This window comes from Leguminivora glycinivorella, chromosome 5 (genome assembly GCF_023078275.1).
Source record: "Leguminivora glycinivorella isolate SPB_JAAS2020 chromosome 5, LegGlyc_1.1, whole genome shotgun sequence".
NCBI classification, from domain to species: domain Eukaryota; kingdom Metazoa; phylum Arthropoda; class Insecta; order Lepidoptera; family Tortricidae; genus Leguminivora; species Leguminivora glycinivorella.
The window spans coordinates 23,969,424-23,987,058 of NC_062975.1; positions in this window are offsets into that span (position 1 = coordinate 23,969,424).

A 17,635-nucleotide genomic window follows, 5' to 3' on the forward strand; every position below is an offset into this window, starting at 1 on the left:
ATTCCTTCATATCTTTTGGCCCCATGAAAAAAGTCGAAAATGCTAAAATGGAAAGGAGCCCCCCCCCCTGGCAATTTGGGAATTTAAGTTAAATATACTAGTGTTATTAACTAGATTTATCGAAAAAAAATTGTCCATTCAGAACAACTCAGTTAAAAGATATTACGAAAAAAAATTTAAAATCGAGGTTCCGCTCTCGACTGTTTCCTCCTTCAAACTTTAAGCAATCGTAACGAAATTTGAGAATCTGAAAAACAATGAAATAATCTGTGTCGGACCGTTTAGTTTTTTTGGCTAATTGTTACCAGTTTTGAATACCACACCTTTTTCATAATGCCGGTTTTGGAAATTTCTGATGGGCTCTAGCGTCTTTAAAAATGAGAATAAGTATCAAAAAAATCAAAACGGTCCGACACAGATAAAAATAATAATAATCTGTGTTGAAAAAATCATTGCTATCTTCAAATACCAGGGAGGAAATAGTCGAGAGCGTTTGTATGGAGAATTGACCCCTCCTGTATCGTCTTAAGGCGTGTTCAGATATTTTTGCGCGCTTCGGCCGCTCAGAAATATCTGATGACGACTTTACGAGTTATGTAAACACTGTAAGTGTGAAGGGTTACTTTGACAGCCTACGCCATAACACATATGGGGCCCACGTAATACAATCAACAGCAAACCTATGAAAAACCAAAACGTAAATAGTTATTTGTTTTACAAGGGGGCAAAGTAGTTGTTTAACCGCACGTGCCAATATTGATACCCGAGCAAGCGAAAGATTCCAATATTGAACCGCGAGCTACGAAATTTGAGCGTTGCGAGGGTTTCAAGGCACGAAGGTTGAACAAACTTTGCCACCGAGTAAAACAAATTTTTCACCACATCAACACGAACAAAATACTAAGTATAAAACATCAAATTAAATCAAATCTATCAATTTATTCAATATTTATGATTCAAAATCATCATTCACAGGTAAATTCTACCAGCCAGCTTAAGGCATCAAGTTAAAATTTGTATGAAATTACTTTGGATAAAATGCAATTTTGCTATCTGTTTTCGATTAGCGGAGTAAGCCTCTAACAGTTGGTGTGGTGAAATAGTTATTTGTTGTACAAGGGGGCAAAGTTGTATTTTAACGCCGAGTGTGGAATTGAAAAACGAGCAAGTGAAAGGATTCTATAGTTGAACCACGAGCGAAGCGAGTGGTTCGAGAATAGAATCCTGAACTTGCGAGTTTTTTAACACACGAGAAGTAAAATACATTTGCACCCGAGTGTAACACAAAACTTTTCCCCTCACTACAGCGAGGAAACTACAACGCAAAAAATGCGTTTATCACTGCTTCCAGTAGTTGCACAGGTGGTAAATCATCTTTATTACTAGATTCACCTACTTTTATCAATTTTAAAGCAGTTAATTTGACTTTATTCAAGGTCAAATTACTTTACCCACTAGTGGATAAAATGCGTTTTTACCCGCTGGTATTAAAGGACAAAACACGTGTTTCCGAGCTAGTGAGGGGAAAAAATATGTATGACTTCGCCAATTTCTGCGTATCTTAATTTTAGCGATTTTTAAGAGTGTTTAGTGCAAATTATTTTATTAATTAATAAGTTCACTTTCACTTTTAATGTTATGCGTACAAAAATAACGTTTTATTTCTTTTTTTTTTTCAGGTAAGTGGCTATTGATAATTGAAGTCATGTATAAATTCCTGTATGATGGTAATGTATATGTGTAGGTAATAGGTATGCTCACAGAATTAGATTTAGACAGAAGAAACGAGTTCATTTATTTGTATGGCGGCCGAGCGTGTCAGATTTTGTACTGAAGTTGTTACTTGCCTGTGATTTTAAATATGTCTCAGGTCCTTGAGTGTTGATAAGTTTTATGTTGTTGCAATTAAATATCATGTAACGAGGCATTTTTAATGTTTTTGTTGACTTCAACTTACAAAAATTGACGCCCGAAAGCTGCAAGCTGCGATTAAAGACGGACAACTCAGTGGATTTCACTGAGTTCATTTGACACGCTAAGTAGATACGTTTGCTTGATCTATGGTTTATATGACATCTGTGGGTATGCTGTTCTGTATATGTGTAAGATAAATTAGAAATATAGATATGCAGCTTCAAGCAGTTCCACTTCGGGTCGCTGAACCAGCGCAGTAAGTAAGTAGGCTTCAAGAATGGTTTCACATACCATTTTGATTTTAACACATGTAACGATAGAAATTTTCTGATCAAGTACCTACTCAAAATATTAGCAATGTTTTTAAATTCAGGTGGCAACTGTTCACTTTGTATGGAAACAGTGTTGCTATAAAAAAAAAGTTAAATTTCTAGTCTTTTTTTGCTTAGCTATACATGTCCTATTTTTTCACGCTTAAATCAATATCAATCAATATTTCCGATATATATAGTTTTACTATTCATCCCTAAGTATCCGCGCGAACACACTCATAAAGACAATTCCAAAAGAACCATAATGATTTCTTACGACACAATATATTTTATAGCTTTATTGTTTATCTCCATTTTATGATGCGTAAAATAAATCACCATGACGTATTATTTGTTATTTTATAGACCCCAAGTTGTTATAGTTTGTCACCCCTGACTTATGTATCATTGCAATGTAAACTTTACGACGATTGTGTTAAGGTGTATTTTCGCATGAAAGTTGCGTATTTGGTAAAAGTGCAAGTGTCATGTTTGTTAACCTTTCGTAAAAAAAGTGTCATTTTTCACTTTGACATTTTAGTCGCTTAAGTCATTTTTCACTTCGACATTTTAGTCGCTTAAGCCCTTTTGGAGGTTATTTCACGTTCAGTGAAAGCTGGTATTTTAAGTATTTTAACCCTTGTTTTTTTATCAATAAGGGTTATTTTCGTTAAGTACCTACAAGTGTACAATTTTCTAATGGGTTGGCAACGCGCATGTGACTCTCATTGAGTTGCATACGTCCATAGGTTACTGTGACCGCTTTCCATCAGGCGGACCGTATGCTTGTTTGCCACCAACGTAGTATTAAAAAAGTAACCTTTGTAATATTCAAGATCAAGAACAACCGGCATAGCCAAAGTGACAATTGTTAACGCTAAATGCCGATCGATAACGATATTATCGCATGCACAAAGCACTTTGTTACGTACCCTACTACGATTTTACACCAATGGGTGCGCCCGCATCTCTGATACGGTAATAAAATAATAAAATAGTTGTAAAAAATGATGGAACACCCTTTTAAAATAAATCGAGTAACTTTAGATACGTTTAGATAAAATGTCTCGTGTGAAAGGGATTCTCAAATGCTTGTCATAACTTAATATTATGCAGTAGTTTCTTTTGCCTCTTCAAAATGCCAATTTATAGGGGCAGGAGCTCAATCCATGTCATTTTTAGGGTTCCGTCTCAAAAAGGTTAAATAGACAGCAAAAAGGAGTGTACAAGTTCTAAGGAGGGTTCGGGTTGCCGATGACTTAAAGGACAATAGACGGAACAAATTAGTTCCGCAGGTCCGTCCGTCGCCAGCACACCGCACCCTCGTTGAGCTCTGGCAGCCTTACTCACCGGCAGGAACACAACACTATGAGTAGGGTCTAATGCTATTTAGCTGCGGTCTTCTGTAAGACGGAGGTACTTCCCCAGTTGGGCTCTGCTCTATATTCGAGCGAGATGATATCCGCTGTGCTGTGCCCTACCACACAAAGCGGAATATCATTCACTATGCCTTACCTCCTACAAGACCTCCTCCTACGGCAAACAGTTCGAAACATCTGTAAAACGAAACTAACCAAAGACTTAATGTCCTTTAAGAACAAATAACCACAAAAAAACATAAAGAAACCAATCCAACTTAATTGCCACGTAAAGAATGTAAATGGAGCAAATAAAGGCACATTTACAGTTCCTTGCGGCCCCGGAATGTACTAAAAACAGGACGGTGGGCATTAATCGTCTGCCGCTGAAATCTTGGCACTGTTTAAATTGGTTCTTCAACTAAGTTTGTCTTAATTTATGACAACATTGCACTTTGTGACGGTACAGTCAGCATCAGTAGTAACGGATGAAAGAACGCACCAAAAGTATCATATCCTGAATAACTTTTTACAAGCTTTTACCTAATTTTTTTTTTTTTATTGGAGACACCTTACACAGATCAACTTAGCCCCAAACTAAGCAAAGCTTGTACTATGAGTGCTAAGCGACGATACACATACTTAAATAGAAAAATACATACTTATATACATAGAAAACATCCATGACTCAGGAACAAATAACTGTGCTCATCACACAAATAAATGCCCTTACCGGGATTCGAACCCAGGACCGCGGCTTAGCAGGCAGGGTCACTACCGACTGAGCCAGACCGGTCGTCGAATATAAAAGAAGAAACTGACTGACTAACTGACATATCAACGAACAGCCGGAACCGCTGATCCTAGAGACTACAGATTTGGCACGTAGGTTCCTTATAAGGTGTAGAGGAGCACTAAGAAAGGATTTTTCAAAATTCACATCCTAAGGGGGAAGGGGGTCCAAAATTCAATGTTTTAATAAGATTACTTTTAGTACGCGGGCGAAGCCGCAGGAAAAATTTAGTTTAAAATATACCGAGTGTCCCTAAAATCAACGCCAAAACGAAGAGGGGCGATATGACATTCATGAAAATCTCATGGTTTTTGAGATATTGCCCGTTTTCATTTATAAAACGTAAAGAATTGCAAACTCGTGTTTATTATGCCTCCATAAGTCACATATAGGAACAGTACCCGAAGAATCGCTGTGGCCTAGCGGTAAGAACGTGCGACTTTCGATCCGGAGGTCGCGTTTTCGAACCCTGGCTCGTACCAATGAGTTTTCGGAACTTATGTGCGAAATGTCATTTGATATTTGCCAGTCGCTTTTCAGTAACGGAAAACAGTGAGGAAACCGGACTAATTCCAATTAGGCCTAATTACCCTTCGAGTTGAAGGTCAGATGGCAGTCGCTTTCGTAAAAAACTAGTGCCTACGGGATCTTGGGATTAGTTGTCAAAACGGACCGCAGGCTCCCATGAGCCGTGGCAAATGTCGGGAAAAACGCAAGGAGGATGATAGGAACAGTTCCCGGCGATAATTATTGCACATCAGTTTTTCGTCTTCGTAAGGCGTCGTCTCTTTCTTGCTTATGTGATGTTAATTGTCTCTTTCCAAAGACCCATGTGCATTCTTTATCGCCATTTACTTATAGGAGTTATAAGAAATATAATCCGTACCCGCAGTTTTATTTCAGTAGCTCCAACCGAAGACAGTATTAGTCGATCCATACATTAGACCTACTTACGCGTACGCGTCATCTATAGTGCATGTTGCAACAGATGCACCTCAATTAGTGGTTTGTCGATTACAAGCATTAATTGATAGCCATTGCACACATGTCGATCTAGGTCGCAGTATTGTTTAATGTCCAAAAGTACCTACCTAATAATACTGGTGCTATCTTTGATATTCCTTATCATCTTATCAGCCCTTTGTATTTAATATACAAGTAGCACCTATAGTACAAGCTTTGCTTAGTTTGGGATTAGGTTGATCTGTGTAAGGTGTCCCGCAATATTTATTTGTTTATTTATTTATAATTAAAACAGCCCCCGGGTAATCATTACATTATAAAAGTAAATCTTTGTTTGTACCGTATTTAATGGAATGCTTTTTACCTACATTAACTCTTTATTAACATGAATTGCATTTTGTTCAAATAATATCAGAAATAAGAATTATAAGGTCAAATTTGAATACGGTAATTACGTAGGTAAATATTTACAGTATGACTTTCATTATACAGATTTTAGGTGGCTTATCCTAGTTTCTTGGACCAATGATTATACTTAAACAATCTATAACTCTAGCTATTCCGTCTACCCGTCAAAAAATGAAGTGAAACGAACCATTTCTCAATTTAGAAGGATCTCCGATGACTCCGATTTTCCAACGTTCCATTTCGGTGTGTCTGTTTTTGCGGCGGTTAGTGTGGCTACCATGACTTTTTAATTTTTACTGGATAGCATAAAATTCCCAAAGTTGTTGAATGTTGGTTCTAGTCATAGAGTATATTGAATAGTATGGTATAGAGTTATCAGTCAAGGTTTTCGAATGCAGCGCCATCTATTATTAAGTTACGACAACTTTCATGTGACTTTCCATGCCTAAAGATTCCTTATAGCACATAAAGCATGTGGACCCTTTAGACATGGAACGCCACATATTTATGGCGGGATTTTTAAATAGGTTTGATGTTTTCATTATGAATCTGAGCAAAAAAAAACAACTAGAAAGAAAGAAAGAAAGAATAGAATGCCGTTCGCTAGTTTGCGGATGGTACAGAGACATCTAACGAAAAATGTGGACATCAAAAGATACTTATATATATTACGAATTTACGACAAGTCATTACCCAGTTTGCGGGGGTAACAGTGACATCTAGCGAACAACTTGCACTACATTATATAATTGTTTTTCACGCCCTCTATCGTTGATTTTCTTAAACATATCCTAAGTACATCGGATTTACCATTTCCTTTGACTGAAAACACCGTGGTTCTAGTAAGTAACAATTTGGGCGCTGTTAACACGGTAACAAGTGGCAGAGGGGCGCCTACGCGTCGCACGGAATAGTATACTATTCTTCTGTTACGTAGTAACTTATTAGTATTAGTTAAATAAAGCGTAAGTATTTGTCGTTTTGCGGGCAAGTGAAGGATCTGTAACGTTACATTAGTAACTTATTAATAATCTGTGGTAACATATTTAAAACTGCAGCCTTACCACGATCTTTTTAAAAACGATTCAAACGCAGAGCAGTTCAGTTTAGGTGCCTAAACTGAGCGTCTCAATTTGCTACCATGACCTCCAATGTTCAGAGTCGAAACTGAACCGCGTACAAGTGAATGAAAGACCGATATTGTCTTTGGTCCGCAACTGAATCGTTTTGACAAGAAAAGGATGACGCTATAGGAATCGTATAAATCTATCTCGTTTTCCCCTTGTGACGTTTGATCGTTCGAAAACCAGGAACGATTACTAATTTTTAATTTTATTTTATTCTTAAAACTGGAAAAAGAAACATTTAAAATATTTAAATGTAAAATTCACAATAATTACAATGATTTTGTGTAAAATATCGTGTCTTTTTGAACAAAACTATAAATAAATGATAAATATATATATAATAACAGTTCGTTAAAGCTTATGTTTAGAACATCGCGCCCTTGACTAGTAGGTAATTAATAATAAAGTTTTTATTTATGTATTTGAAGTGCTGTGCTCGGCTATAGAACTCGCAGTGTTTGGATGATATTTTAACAAATACGTAAGTCATTAGTATTTGTAGGTAGCTCACTCGTGTCTAAATTTAATGTATATCGCTAAGTTATGCTAGACCTAGTTGATTCCTTAGCCATCCTAGGCATAGTTTGTCGCAAGTGTTAACATGACTCCTTGCATATCGACTAAAAAAGGATCAGACTTTTTCTCGCTCTTTTTGATTTGCGTTTTTGCGAAAGTTGCGAGATCATAGGGCACTCTAATAACAAAAAATAAAACCGCCCTCAAAAAAAAGCGCGTTACAAAACACGTAGAAACTAAAATGCAAAAAATAATAAACCTTTGAATTCAGATTTCTTATCGTATTGCAATAATCTAAACATTCAAATTATAAACAGATCAATTATTTTTGTAGTCGGTGCCAGACCTGTTCGTCGCCTTGCTATATTGCCTGTTTGGCCCCACCCAACCATACTCAGGCTGGCCCCGACTCCAAAAATAATTGATTTGTTTATAATTTGGATGTTTAGATTATTGCAATACGATAAGAAATCTGAATTCAAAGGTTTATTATTTTTTGCTTTTTAGTTTCTACGTGTTTTGTAACGCGCTTTTTTTGAAGGCGGTTTTATTTTTTGTTAAAAAGTTTATTTATTTGTTGATTTTTAGTGGTTCCTATTGATATTATATGTATCAATCCGAATATATGTACAGTAGTGAAAGAATTATCCTTTAACTCCTAACCATTGAGGAGTTGACCTTCCATCATCAGCTCAGCCACATAAAATTATTACCATCAGGCGTAAATACTGGTGTACCTTTGAAAAATACATTAAAAACATTACATGTGCCTATAACATTTGAAGAGTTCCCTCGATTTCTCCAAGATCCCATCATCAGACCCCGACTTGGTGCCAATGGGACCACCTCGGGGTTATACCCGTTCGATCAAAAAAAAATTTTGAAAATCGGTCCACAATTCTCGGAGATATCGAGTAACATACGTACAAAAAAATAAAAAAAAAAAAAAATAAAAAAAAAAAACATTCAGTCGAATTGAGAACCTCCTCCTTTTTTGAAGTCGGTTAAAAATGTAAAAACGTGTAGTTAGTTGGAATAGTTGGTCCGTAAATATTACTAAACAAAATCATAAAACTTTATATTTTATTATCGAATCGGTAAGGATCGAAAAACCAAAATAATAAATTAATCAGGTGATGACACTAGCTTTAGTTATATTTTCCATCTCCTACTCCTTATAAAAAACACAAAACTATTTAGTATCGCTAGTGTTACAACAAAGCGATTCAGAATAATGCGGTAAGTGAGTAACTTTTTATGAATCGCTAAATTTGACATTCCTGCGATTCAGTTTAGGCTCAAGTGGCATGTCATGGTACGAAATACACTTGAGATGAGTGAATGAAACGGCTGGGACGCTTATCGCTCACTCGATCGAAATTTGATCGCAATAACAACGTCGTGGTAGGAAATAGCGACGCAGTTCAGTTTAGGTCCTAAACTGAATCGCGTTAAGAGATCATGGTAAGGCCCCTGATCTCGTAGTATGAGGGTTTTGGGTACATAGCCAAACGCAATATGTATTTACATATCTCTATCTCTCTTTCGTATTGACGCAACAGAGCGAGACTACATTTCGATCGTCGTCTAGCATTTTCAGAAATTGGGACCCACAATTAGTGACAGTTATTAACAAAACATAACTTTGATGTCCGTTTTGCGACGACAATTAAGAATAAAATTTGTCTAAAATCCAACTTTTTTCATATTCTAAATGTAGATTATTGCTTATAGTTTACGTAATGACGACCGGTCTGGCTCAGTCGGTGGTGACCCTGCCTGCTAAGCCGCGGTCCCGGGTTCGAATCCCGGTAAGGGCATTTATTTGTGTGATGAGCACAGATATTTGTTCCTGAGTCATGGATGTTTATATGTATATAAGTATATATTTATCTATTTAAGTATGTATATCGTCGCTTAGCACCCATAGTACAAGCTTTGCTTAGTTTGGGGCTAAGTAGATCTGTGTAAGGTGTCCCCAATATAAAAAAAAAAATTAACACAAAAGTAATATTTTTATTGAAATTTCATACTTAATTGTTGTCACAAAACTGACGTCGAGTTAATTTTTGTTAACAACTGTCACTAATTTTGGGTCCCTAATTTTGAAAATGCCTGTCAACGTTTGTCATTTCGGCTAGTATGAGGGCGCCGAAAGCCAAAAGTCAAGTTTGGTATCATTTTCAAAATTAACACAATCTTTCTTGTTTCCAATAAAGTACGGCGTTTGACTATTATTCGAGTACGTAGTTTCGAAAGTATTTAACTCTGTTTTTACGCCAAGTTCTACCTTTTTGGTAGTTGCAGTAAGGAGCTAAGGAGTTTAGGAACTAGGAAAAAGAGTGAAACAAACTTTAGTAAAATACTCCAACTTTTAACTGAGTTTTTCTCATGTTACCTGAGCTAGTCGGAGGTGAAACTTTACGAGATTGTATCGTAGTTTTGTGTAGCTGTACTTTGATTATGTTTTCGTAAATAAGTTAATTTTAGGGTTTGGCCAGTTACATTAGACCGAAAAAACCGGCCAAGAGCGTGTCGGGCCACGCTCAGTGTAGGGTTCCGTAGTTTTCCGTATTTTTCTCAAAAACTACTGAACCTATCAAGTTCAAAACAATTTTCCTAGAAAGTCCTTATAAAGTTCTACTTTTGTGATTTTTTTCATATTTTTTAAACATATGGTTCAAAAGTTAGAGGGGGGGGGACGCACTTTTTTTTCCTTTAGGAGCGATTATTTCAGAAAATATTAATATTATCAAAAAACGATCTTAGTAAACCCTTATTCATTTTTAAATAACTATTCAACAATATATCACACGTTGGGGTTGGAATGAAAAAAATTATTAGCCCCCACTTTACATGTAGGGGGGGTACCCTACTAAAACATTTTTTTCCATTTTTTATTTTTGCACTTTGTTGGCGTGATTGATATACATATTGGTACTAAATTTCAGCTTTCTAGTGCTAACGGTTACTGAGATTATCCGCGGACGGACGGACGGACGGACGGACAGACAGACATGGCGAAACTATAAGGGTTCCTAGTTGACTACGGAACCCTAAAAAGCGTTTCTTTAGGAAATAATTATCAGCAAGCAAATCGTCTTTATAGTTTAACTAGTTTTTGCCCGCGGCTTCGCTTGCGTTAGAAAGAGACAATAAGTAGCCTATGCTATTTTCCATCCCTTCAACTATCTCCACATAAACAATCACGTCAATTCGTCGCTTCGTTTTGCCGTGAAAGTCAGACAAACAAACAGACACACACACTTTCCCGTTTATAATATTAAGTATGGATTTGGTTGTAAATGCAAATTTTCCGTCAACGTTGTACTGTTTTCAGTGATGAAACCAAAAACTGAAAAAAAAATACAACTCTTTGAATCGAGAAAATCACATCACATGCGTTTAGTACAGTTCACCTACATTACCTACGATAATATGTTGGAAAACAAAGGTCGCAAAAACATGTGACAACATTTTCTTTGTAGAGCCATAATTATGAGCGTGTCACATATTTTTGCAGCCTTAGCGCGTTTTCACTATCCGATATCAGACCGATTTCCCATATTATTTAAGCCGCCATCTTTGGTCTTTGCCTTTGAAAAACTTCCTACATCCGATAATGTGAAAACGCACTTAGAGTAGCATATTATTGCGGGTGACTGACTATTATAAGGTCTTAAAATGATTTAAGTACTTAAAAATATGTATATTGTGACTGGTATACCTAGGTAAATATATAAACGTATTGCATTATTCCATTGAAACTATATTGCTCGGAACTAAGATTCAAGAAAGGCACCTTATAGTGTCAAGCACTAAGAAATATATACGAGGTGCTCCAAATTGTTTTACAAATAAAATGGAGTATATAAATATCCTTAATGCTCATCCTAAGTTTCTGCAAATGGCCGCTAGGTGTACGGTACAGAAAGTCTTACAAGTACTAGAACAAATTTAATTATTTCGTCATTACCAAACTAAAATGGAGTTGGGCGGGACATGTTGCTAGGCAGAGTGATGGCAGATGGACTAAAATGTTAACATTGTTAACAGAATGGTGGCCGCTCACAGATGTAAGAAGCGCTTGGCATCCTATAGCTCGTTGGGTGGACGACATCCGGAAAATTGCGGGTCACAACTGGATGAGACTAGCCCAGGACCGGGACAAGTGGCGTATTAGAAGAGAGGCCTATGCTCAGCAGTGGGCGAGAAAGGGCTGATAATATGATGAATTATTTTTAGAACATTTATTTTAATACCCATACCGCCCTTCTGTAGTGACGCGACAGAGCCAGACTGCGCTGCCATACGTATTATATTATGTACAATACCTAAAACCTATCGCGTCAGTGCGTCTCTTTCGCACGCACCGACGCCATAAGCCATATCATGCTACCGTGCTGCCCGCCGGCGCGGCGTAGCCGAATGACAATCGTCGACGCCAGACGCGGTCAGAAATGCAGTCTAGCTCTGTCGCGCCAATACGCAAGAGCGATAGAGATAGATAGCTACGAAACAGATATCATCGTGAGCGTTTGTGCATTTGGCTACGCACGCTGGTCTTGTTCCAGGGTACGTGGCCGAATGGCGCAAACGCTCACGAAACGAAACGCTCGTAGATATCTATCTATCTCTATCGCTCTGGCGTATGAATGCATCTTTCAATTTAATATTCGAAATTGTAATTAGACTGAAATTGTATTAATCTTAATTTAATTGCTGTTAAATAATTTTATTGATGAACGTGTAATATTTATAATATTAATTAATAAAATGTCTATTGGCGCGACAGAGCCAGTGCGCGTAGCCGAATGCGCAAACGCTCACGATAATATCTCTTTCGTAGCTATCTATCTCTATGGCTCTAGAGTATTGGCGCGACAGAGCCAGACTACATCTCGCGGCGTTTCGTTTTCGTTTCGCGTCGCAAAAATGTCATTTGGCTATGGGGGCCAGATTTATTAGGTATATTTTTCTTAGACTCAACATAAAAATCGTAAGTTCGTTTACTTTTATTGTTTCCTACAAAATGAATATACTAAATTCCTTTGAAGCCCCAACAATACATTTAATTACACACAGTTCATTGATTTACCGAGAACTATTCGGTGCCAGTAAAACGTTTCCCATCCAATCCAAACTTTACTTTTAACGGCACAATTACTTTCCGAACGTCACTCGCTAAGAAAAAACAATGAAACGGAGTATTTTCCGTCTTTATATGAAGAACAGTAAGATTAGTTTTTGAAGTTTTTTGAAGCTCCTTTTTTGAAGTCGGTTAAAAATGTAAAAACGTGTAGTTAGTTGGAATAGTTGGTCCGTAAATATTACTAAACAAAATCATAAAACTTTATATTTTATTATCGAATCGGTAAGGATCGAAAAACCAAAATAATAAATTAATCAGGTGATGACACTAGCTTTAGTTATATTTTCCATCTCCTACTCCTTATAAAAAACACAAAACTATTTAGTATCGCTAGTGTTACAACAAAGCGATTCAGAATAATGCGGTAAGTGAGTAACTTTTTATGAATCGCTAAATTTGACATTCCTGCGATTCAGTTTAGGCTCAAAGTGGCATGTCATGGTACGAAATACACTTGAGATGAGTGAATGAAACGGCTGGGACGCTTATCGCTCACTCGATCGAAATTTGATCGCAATAACAACGTCGTGGTAGGAAATAGCGACGCAGTTCAGTTTAGGTCCTAAACTGAATCGCGTTAAGAGATCATGGTAAGGCCCCTGATCTCGTAGTATGAGGGTTTTGGGTACATAGCCAAACGCAATATGTATTTACATATCTCTATCTCTCTTTCGTATTGACGCAACAGAGCGAGACTACATTTCGATCGTCGTCTAGCATTTTCAGAAATTGGGACCCACAATTAGTGACAGTTATTAACAAAACATAACTTTGATGTCCGTTTTGCGACGACAATTAAGAATAAAATTTGTCTAAAATCCAACTTTTTTCATATTCTAAATGTAGATTATTGCTTATAGTTTACGTAATGACGACCGGTCTGGCTCAGTCGGTGGTGACCCTGCCTGCTAAGCCGCGGTCCCGGGTTCGAATCCCGGTAAGGGCATTTATTTGTGTGATGAGCACAGATATTTGTTCCTGAGTCATGGATGTTTATATGTATATAAGTATATATTTATCTATTTAAGTATGTATATCGTCGCTTAGCACCCATAGTACAAGCTTTGCTTAGTTTGGGGCTAAGTAGATCTGTGTAAGGTGTCCCCAATATAAAAAAAAAAATTAACACAAAAGTAATATTTTTATTGAAATTTCATACTTAATTGTTGTCACAAAACTGACGTCGAGTTAATTTTTGTTAACAACTGTCACTAATTTTGGGTCCCTAATTTTGAAAATGCCTGTCAACGTTTGTCATTTCGGCTAGTATGAGGGCGCCGAAAGCCAAAAGTCAAGTTTGGTATCATTTTCAAAATTAACACAATCTTTCTTGTTTCCAATAAAGTACGGCGTTTGACTATTATTCGAGTACGTAGTTTCGAAAGTATTTAACTCTGTTTTTACGCCAAGTTCTACCTTTTTGGTAGTTGCAGTAAGGAGCTAAGGAGTTTAGGAACTAGGAAAAAGAGTGAAACAAACTTTAGTAAAATACTCCAACTTTTAACTGAGTTTTTCTCATGTTACCTGAGCTAGTCGGAGGTGAAACTTTACGAGATTGTATCGTAGTTTTGTGTAGCTGTACTTTGATTATGTTTTCGTAAATAAGTTAATTTTAGGGTTTGGCCAGTTACATTAGACCGAAAAAACCGGCCAAGAGCGTGTCGGGCCACGCTCAGTGTAGGGTTCCGTAGTTTTCCGTATTTTTCTCAAAAACTACTGAACCTATCAAGTTCAAAACAATTTTCCTAGAAAGTCCTTATAAAGTTCTACTTTTGTGATTTTTTCATATTTTTTAAACATATGGTTCAAAAGTTAGAGGGGGGGGGGGGACGCACTTTTTTTTCCTTTAGGAGCGATTATTTCAGAAAATATTAATATTATCAAAAAACGATCTTAGTAAACCCTTATTCATTTTTAAATAACTATTCAACAATATATCACACGTTGGGGTTGGAATGAAAAAAATTATTAGCCCCCACTTTACATGTAGGGGGGGTACCCTACTAAAACATTTTTTTCCATTTTTTATTTTTGCACTTTGTTGGCGTGATTGATATACATATTGGTACTAAATTTCAGCTTTCTAGTGCTAACGGTTACTGAGATTATCCGCGGACGGACGGACGGACGGACGGACAGACAGACATGGCGAAACTATAAGGGTTCCTAGTTGACTACGGAACCCTAAAAAGCGTTTCTTTAGGAAATAATTATCAGCAAGCAAATCGTCTTTATAGTTTAACTAGTTTTTGCCCGCGGCTTCGCTTGCGTTAGAAAGAGACAATAAGTAGCCTATGCTATTTTCCATCCCTTCAACTATCTCCACATAAACAATCACGTCAATTCGTCGCTTCGTTTTGCCGTGAAAGTCAGACAAACAAACAGACACACACACTTTCCCGTTTATAATATTAAGTATGGATTTGGTTGTAAATGCAAATTTTCCGTCAACGTTGTACTGTTTTCAGTGATGAAACCAAAAACTGAAAAAAAAATACAACTCTTTGAATCGAGAAAATCACATCACATGCGTTTAGTACAGTTCACCTACATTACCTACGATAATATGTTGGAAAACAAAGGTCGCAAAAACATGTGACAACATTTTCTTTGTAGAGCCATAATTATGAGCGTGTCACATATTTTTGCAGCCTTAGCGCGTTTTCACTATCCGATATCAGACCGATTTCCCATATTATTTAAGCCGCCATCTTTGGTCTTTGCCTTTGAAAAACTTCCTACATCCGATAATGTGAAAACGCACTTAGAGTAGCATATTATTGCGGGTGACTGACTATTATAAGGTCTTAAAATGATTTAAGTACTTAAAAATATGTATATTGTGACTGGTATACCTAGGTAAATATATAAACGTATTGCATTATTCCATTGAAACTATATTGCTCGGAACTAAGATTCAAGAAAGGCACCTTATAGTGTCAAGCACTAAGAAATATATACGAGGTGCTCCAAATTGTTTTACAAATAAAATGGAGTATATAAATATCCTTAATGCTCATCCTAAGTTTCTGCAAATGGCCGCTAGGTGTACGGTACAGAAAGTCTTACAAGTACTAGAACAAATTTAATTATTTCGTCATTACCAAACTAAAATGGAGTTGGGCGGGACATGTTGCTAGGCAGAGTGATGGCAGATGGACTAAAATGTTAACATTGTTAACAGAATGGTGGCCGCTCACAGATGTAAGAAGCGCTTGGCATCCTATAGCTCGTTGGGTGGACGACATCCGGAAAATTGCGGGTCACAACTGGATGAGACTAGCCCAGGACCGGGACAAGTGGCGTATTAGAAGAGAGGCCTATGCTCAGCAGTGGGCGAGAAAGGGCTGATAATATGATGAATTATTTTTAGAACATTTATTTTAATACCCATACCGCCCTTCTGTAGTGACGCGACAGAGCCAGACTGCGCTGCCATACGTATTATATTATGTACAATACCTAAAACCTATCGCGTCAGTGCGTCTCTTTCGCACGCACCGACGCCATAAGCCATATCATGCTACCGTGCTGCCCGCCGGCGCGGCGTAGCCGAATGACAATCGTCGACGCCAGACGCGGTCAGAAATGCAGTCTAGCTCTGTCGCGCCAATACGCAAGAGCGATAGAGATAGATAGCTACGAAACAGATATCATCGTGAGCGTTTGTGCATTTGGCTACGCACGCTGGTCTTGTTCCAGGGTACGTGGCCGAATGGCGCAAACGCTCACGAAACGAAACGCTCGTAGATATCTATCTATCTCTATCGCTCTGGCGTATGAATGCATCTTTCAATTTAATATTCGAAATTGTAATTAGACTGAAATTGTATTAATCTTAATTTAATTGCTGTTAAATAATTTTATTGATGAACGTGTAATATTTATAATATTAATTAATAAAATGTCTATTGGCGCGACAGAGCCAGTGCGCGTAGCCGAATGCGCAAACGCTCACGATAATATCTCTTTCGTAGCTATCTATCTCTATGGCTCTAGAGTATTGGCGCGACAGAGCCAGACTACATCTCGCGGCGTTTCGTTTTCGTTTCGCGTCGCAAAAATGTCATTTGGCTATGGGGGCCAGATTTATTAGGTATATTTTTCTTAGACTCAACATAAAAATCGTAAGTTCGTTTACTTTTATTGTTTCCTACAAAATGAATATACTAAATTCCTTTGAAGCCCCAACAATACATTTAATTACACACAGTTCATTGATTTACCGAGAACTATTCGGTGCCAGTAAAACGTTTCCCATCCAATCCAAACTTTACTTTTAACGGCACAATTACTTTCCGAACGTCACTCGCTAAGAAAAAACAATGAAACGGAGTATTTTCCGTCTTTATATGAAGAACAGTAAGATTAGTTTTTGAAGTTTTTTGAAGCTCCTTTTTTGAAGTCGGTTAAAAATGTAAAAACGTGTAGTTAGTTGGAATAGTTGGTCCGTAAATATTACTAAACAAAATCATAAAACTTTATATTTTATTATCGAATCGGTAAGGATCGAAAAACCAAAATAATAAATTAATCAGGTGATGACACTAGCTTTAGTTATATTTTCCATCTCCTACTCCTTATAAAAAACACAAAACTATTTAGTATCGCTAGTGTTACAACAAAGCGATTCAGAATAATGCGGTAAGTGAGTAACTTTTTATGAATCGCTAAATTTGACATTCCTGCGATTCAGTTTAGGCTCAAAGTGGCATGTCATGGTACGAAATACACTTGAGATGAGTGAATGAAACGGCTGGGACGCTTATCGCTCACTCGATCGAAATTTGATCGCAATAACAACGTCGTGGTAGGAAATAGCGACGCAGTTCAGTTTAGGTCCTAAACTGAATCGCGTTAAGAGATCATGGTAAGGCCCCTGATCTCGTAGTATGAGGGTTTTGGGTACATAGCCAAACGCAATATGTATTTACATATCTCTATCTCTCTTTCGTATTGACGCAACAGAGCGAGACTACATTTCGATCGTCGTCTAGCATTTTCAGAAATTGGGACCCACAATTAGTGACAGTTATTAACAAAACATAACTTTGATGTCCGTTTTGCGACGACAATTAAGAATAAAATTTGTC